Below are 6,000 nucleotides of genomic sequence, written 5' to 3'. Positions count from 1 at the left end.
GTGTGTGTGTGTGTGTGTGTGTGTGTGTGTGTGTGATGGATCCCCTGGAACTGGAGTTATAGGCAGTTGTGAGTTGCCTCATGTGGGTGCTAGGAATTGAATTCAGGTCTTCTAGAAGAGCAATTCTTGCTCTAAACCCCTGAGTTCTCTCTCTACCCCTAAATTTTCCTGGGGATGGGGATGTCTGCTGGGGTGTATGTGTGTGTGTGCACCCATGTGCAGAGGCCAGATCAACATTCTCTGTTGTTCTCCACTATTTTTAAAAAAATATTTCATGTAATGCTTATGAGTGTTTTGCTTACATGTATACCTGTGCATGTGTGCCTGGTGGGGGTTAGATCACTTGGAAATGGAGTGATGGTTGGTTGTAAGCCACCATGTGGGTCCTAGGAACCAAACCTAGGTCACCTGCAAAAACAAGTGCTCTTAACTTCTGACTCCTCTCTCTAACCCTCTCCACTGTTTTGCTTGTTTGTTTGTTTTGTTTTTGAGACAGACTCTCTCCCTGAACTTGGATCTTACTATTTTGACTAGACGTGCTGAACATCATGTCAGCATCTGTGTGTTTCTGTGTGGCCTCCATACCCCGGCACTAAAGCTACAGAGCATGCTACTGTACCCATCTTTTCCGTGGTGGGGATTTGAACTCAGATCCTCGCGCTGTGTTGCAAGCTTTATATACTGAGCCACCTCCTCAGCTCCCTATTTGGATTTTGGGGGGCAGAAGGGGACAGTTTGAGAAAGAATTTCTTTCTCTCTGTATCCCTGGTTGTCCTAGAACTTGCTAGGTAGACTAGGCTGACCTTGAACTCACTGAGCTCTTCCTGCCTCTGCTTCCTAAGTGCTGGGGCTCAAGGTGGGTGCCACCATGCCTGCCTCTCATAAGCTTTTATCCAGAACTTGAGTTCCAGAAGGAACAGACAGGGAGGAACCGATGACCATGGAGCCTGTGTTCAGGATAGCTGGGTTGCTGGCCCCTCTGTGGCAGTATAAGATCTAACACAGCCTTAGAGACTCCTGTTGCATTCCAGGACAATTGTGAACCTGACTCAAGTAAAGGAGGAGTTAAATCTAGTTTAACCAATGTTAAGGTAGTGGTGCTGTTTAATGCATTTAATCCTAGCGGTCCAGGAGCAGAGGTGGTGGATCTCTGAGTTCCAGGCCAGCCTAGACTACACAGCAAAGGGCCGTGTGAGTGGGTAAGAAACTGCCATTTTCCTTCTCCCCCACAGGATACATATTGTCACTGTGTGACCTGGTGACACACAGCAGACCCTCTTGGGGTATCATGGAGCTGTTTGCCATGTAGTCAGGGGCTACTCCGCTGGGCTGGGTAGCCATACTTCATCCTGAGGCTCCAACCTACAAGCCTGAACACCAGCAATGTTCCATCCCAGCTTGAGCTGTCCTGTGTTCATTTCCAGACACCTGGGAGCAGCTTCCCATGTGACTTCTCAGCTCTGAGTTTATAACCGCCACAAAGATGGCTGAGCTGTCATCTCTCTAGCTCCACCCCATGCCTCATTTAAGAAATGTGTGTGTGAACCAGGAAACGGATTCATTACCACTCCTGGACCTGACTTCTTGGAGAAAGCTGTGCCTGTGTTGTCGTCCATGCACCCCGCATGGTATCCAGTGCTTGGTGTGAGATTCTCCGAAGGTTCCCAGAGAATAAAAAACATGAGTGTTGGCAGCAGGGAGGCCTGAGACAAAGCAGTCAGCACTGAACAGTGTTTCCCCAAGTTCTATGAACCTTCTCTCTGCTGTAGGCTCTGGGTTGAGGAGAGAGGTAACACATTCTATTCAAGTTTGATGGTGAAAAGTTTCAAATTCACTAATACACCAAAGGAGCTGGCATCCTTAGCGCCCCAGCAGAGGCATCGGTTCTGTTGAGGCGAGTTGGGATGGTAAAGGATGGAGATCGTGTTTTGAGAGCTGACCCGAGTGGTGGGAAGGTTGCTGGGTTGGTTGTTTTTTTTTTTTTTAATCTGTGTAGTAGCTGGACTCCTGCAGAAGCCTCGATGTGGTCATGGTGTTCGCCAGAAGTCTCTCGGCTTCCCTACCTTCAAAGCTTCATTTCTGCAATTTACTTCCTCAAATCACACCCTGAGGCTCACTGGGGCTTGCCTTTCCGTGTTTGTCTGGTTTCTAGCTGCCGGGTGCCCTTTTACTTCTGAAAAAAAGACTGAAGGATATTCACCCCTTCCTTTGGGGCGAATTATCTAGACTTACCAAAAAATACTGAATCTGAATTGGTGTCACGGAAGAAAAAGTATGAGCTTGACACAACTTTTCCCAGGAGATGAGTCTCACTTCTGTCCCCACCGGGCTCTCTCTGAGTGTCCAAAGTGAAGCAGGGGGTCTCTCATGTGTTCACAGTCTGGATGACCCACAAGGGGCCTGCTTAGGGCAGCAGTGGCTACACAGAAGCGTCTGGACGGGATCTGTGGCAGAGCTGACATTTTCGTTTTTACTGGAATGGGGTTTGGGGGTAGGGGAGTTATGAGCCTGAGTATGTACAAAAGGAAGTTTTGTCTCTAGAGCAATACCAAGAGCCCAACTAAGTCTTGTCTCCCTTTATTCATGCTGATTGTAACAGTGGCCTTGGCTCTTCTTTTCTGGGGCCACACAGTGAGACCCTGTCTTAAACATATGTAATAAGTGTATTTAATATAATGGTTATATTGCTATATCTTAGTTATCATTTGAATAGGTATATAGTGTTAAAGATTTTAAAAGTTGAAATAGGGTCTCACTGTATAGCACTGGCTGGCCTGGAACTAGAGACATAGATCAGACTGGCTGAAAACTCACAGAAATCCATCAGCCTGGCCCTACATATAACACTCTTTATTAATTATAAGCTGATTCCCGAGCCCTTAAGCCAGGGTTGGCCTTCCTCAACTCCTCCCTCTGAGAGCTAAATACAAGGAAGGAGAAAGTGACCTAATGGTAGTGTGGACATCTTTCTAATTGTAATGACACTACATTGTCTTGGTTTCCAATATATGTCACTAGCAACTCAAATTTCCTGATGCCAAGTGGAAAAAGGGGGTGGGTTGGGGAAAGGGGGGGTGCAGAAGAAACTTGGAAGAAATGAGGCTCTGAGCTTCCTGATACCTGACAGTCCCTCTCGTTGCTGCTGGGGTCATAAGCATGGGAGAAAGGCAGGTGTGGCGATAGGCCTGTTACTCCAGAACACTGGATGGAGGCTGAAGGCAGAAGGATTGCAGATCTGAGGCCTGTCAAAGGCAGAAGAAAGCTGTAAATCTGTCTGGACATTTGGTTCTGTGTCCCACCAAGTTACTGATCAATATCCTACCTGGATATTGTTGAAGAGAAAATACCTCAGGGGCTCTGTGACAAGCCACACCCTGTGGAGACAGCACCATGGACAGGACAGACAAAGCCTTGTGCTTTGTCCCACACAGTGAGAACACCATGGTATGGTCATTGGTTTCTCCATCAAACTGAGTGAAACATTGAGCATGATCCCTGGCCAACTGTGTCAGTCACTCAGTCCCTCTCCCCTTTCAGTCTCCATCACTATCTCTGACTCTTCCTTCTCTCCCTCTGACACAGGCAAGACTCATTATGTGACACAGGCAAGGCTCATTATGTGACACAGGCAAGGCTCATTGTGTGAGCCACACTGGCCTTGAACTCTCTTTTTAAAGGATTTTTGTATTTTTATTTTCTGTGTATTAGTGTTTGCCTGAATGTCTGTGTTATGTGTACCATGTGCACACCTGGTGCCCATAGAGACCAGAAGAGGGCATTGGATGCCCTGGTGGAGTTATAAGTAGCTGTGAGCCACCATGTGGGTGCTGGGAACTGAACCTGAATCCTCTGGAAGAGGATCTAACAGTCTTAACTGCTGAATCGTCTCTCCAGCCCTTGACCTCGAACTCTTTTTAACCCTCCCATTTCTGCCTCCAGAGCACGGAGATTCGAGGCGTAGGCATGTGCCCATGCCCTCAACTACTGGCTGAGTTGTTTGTTTGTTTTGTTTTTTTAAACTCTCTTATCCCTTCCTTTTTAAGGCCTTTGGCCATTGTCCACAGAAAATCACTTTCTGCTTTAGAGGCTCATGGCCTTTCTTGCCCTTCTGAAGCCTGAGAGTTCCGGCAGCTTGGTTCCCCCCAATCTCAGGTTGGCCTTTGGGGTTCTCCTACAGTCTTTCTATCAGTTCATTTTCCAGCATTTCTTCCTTGTCCAGAAGACTAGGATTCTTCCTAGGGGAGAAGGGATGTGGCTCAGGTGGGACACTGCTTGCCTTACTTCCAGAGCCCTGCTTTACAGTGCTTTCATTAAGCTAGATGAGGTGGCACTCAGCAGGTAGAAGCAGGCATTCAAAGCCATCTTATAGCAAGTTCAAGGGCAGCATGGGATGCCAGAGACTCTTTCTTTTAAAAAAAAGATAGTGGGCATAGTGGCACATGCCTTTAACCTCAGCACATGGAGGGCAAAGACAAGTGGATCTATGAGTTCAAGTCTAGCCTGGTTTACAGAGTGAGTTCCAGGACACCAGAGCTTCACAGAGAAACTCTGTCTCAAAAAACCCCAAATAATAATAATAATAAATAAAATAATTCTAGGCCATTCAGGGCTACAATGAGACCTTGTCTCCTCCCCTAGCCACAGCCCCTGTAGAAGAAGAAAGGAAAGGGGTAAGAACTGGAAAAAATGTATACATTCTCAGCCTTTAATTGCTGAAAGCATCTTATTTTCCTTTGGGTGTTCCTGGGGATTGAACTCGGGGCAGTGAACACGGCAGGCAAGCATTCTAGCATGTGCCTCACCTGCAGAGCAACTGCTGCAAATTTCTTGGCAGAGTGAAAAAGTGACTTCCATCTCATTTGAGGGCCAGGAGCATCCGACTAAGAGATAAGAGCACTCAGAACGCTGGTACCCAGGCAGCCCTGGCTCAAAGTTCCAGCTGTCCAAGTGCGTCTCAGGGCCAATTGGTAGCCTGTGGTTGCCTTTTAGCATATGCACACAGCACCTGAAATTTTGTTTATCTCAGTGCCTCTCAGGTGTGTCCTTTCCCATTCTTCCTCTGTAGGAACATTCTCTGAAACCTCACCTTCGAGCTTGACTTCTCTAGTGATAGTGCTTCCCACACCCTAGCATATCTGCTCTGTTTCCCCATTCCTTTATGTGCTTTAGAGACAGTAGCTCCCCATGTACCCGAGTCCAGCCTCGAACCTACGATCTTCCTGCCTCAACCTCCAGAGCGCTGAGACACAGGTATACACCACCACGCCCACTTCCCATAACTGTGTCTTTACCTGTCTGCTTCTAACATTATGCTGTGAGTTTAGGATAACGAAAACACTCATTCTTCAGAGTTGCTGCTGGAGACTTGATTCTTGCCACAGTCAGGTCTCCACTGGTAGTTGAATGAATGCATGGGTTCCTAGACTGTCACCACCATCTCCAGACTTCCCGCCAATAACGTCTCCCACTACAATCAGGCCACTCTAAAAGTTGCACATGCTGTGGATATTGTTTTCAGGCATTCATAAGATCTATGTCCAGTTTTCACCTCTGAATAATCTAAGCCATTTTCAAGGGTCCTAATCAACGGACTCGATTCTAACTCTTCGCTCTCTTTGCCCAGATGCCCCAGTGCCTCCTCCTGTTTCAGTCAGGAGGCCCAACTTCTCTTCCATGACCTGTGACTTCCCTCCTTCAGGATTCTGGTTGCTTCTCCTCGCGTCTCTCCATTTTGCACTCCTAGCAAACGGGGCTCGAGCCCTGTCTCTGAGACTTCCACAGAACTTTCTATGTCGACTCTGTCTCTCTTCAGCAGCCGAATGCCTTCCATTTAAAGCTTTCATTGCTCCTTTCGTGAGGTTTTACAGCCCACTTGGACTGCAGTCTTTTTGAAGCTGAGGAGAATCGCTGGGCCCTCATTCATGGACTGCTTGTTCCAGCTGTGTGGATCCAGGAGTGATAGAGCCTCTGACTGGAGAGGCCTTGTGGGAAGTCAGTGGA

At 47.5% G+C, this 6,000-nt stretch overlaps 1 protein-coding gene across 1 annotated transcript in view; it reads left to right on the top strand.

Annotated features, from left to right (window-relative positions):
• Flt3 (fms related tyrosine kinase 3) overlaps positions 1–6,000 on the top strand; it is a 66,366-nt gene that overhangs the window by 38,113 nt on the left and 22,253 nt on the right. The gene's annotated exons all lie outside the window — the stretch shown is intronic.

Source organism: Grammomys surdaster, unplaced genomic scaffold, assembly GCF_004785775.1.
Source record: "Grammomys surdaster isolate TR1022 unplaced genomic scaffold, NIH_TR_1.0 362, whole genome shotgun sequence".
Classification (NCBI taxonomy): Eukaryota; Metazoa; Chordata; class Mammalia; order Rodentia; family Muridae; genus Grammomys; species Grammomys surdaster.
The sequence above is the reverse complement of the archived record's forward strand: the minus strand, read 5'-3'. Positions and strand labels throughout refer to the sequence as shown.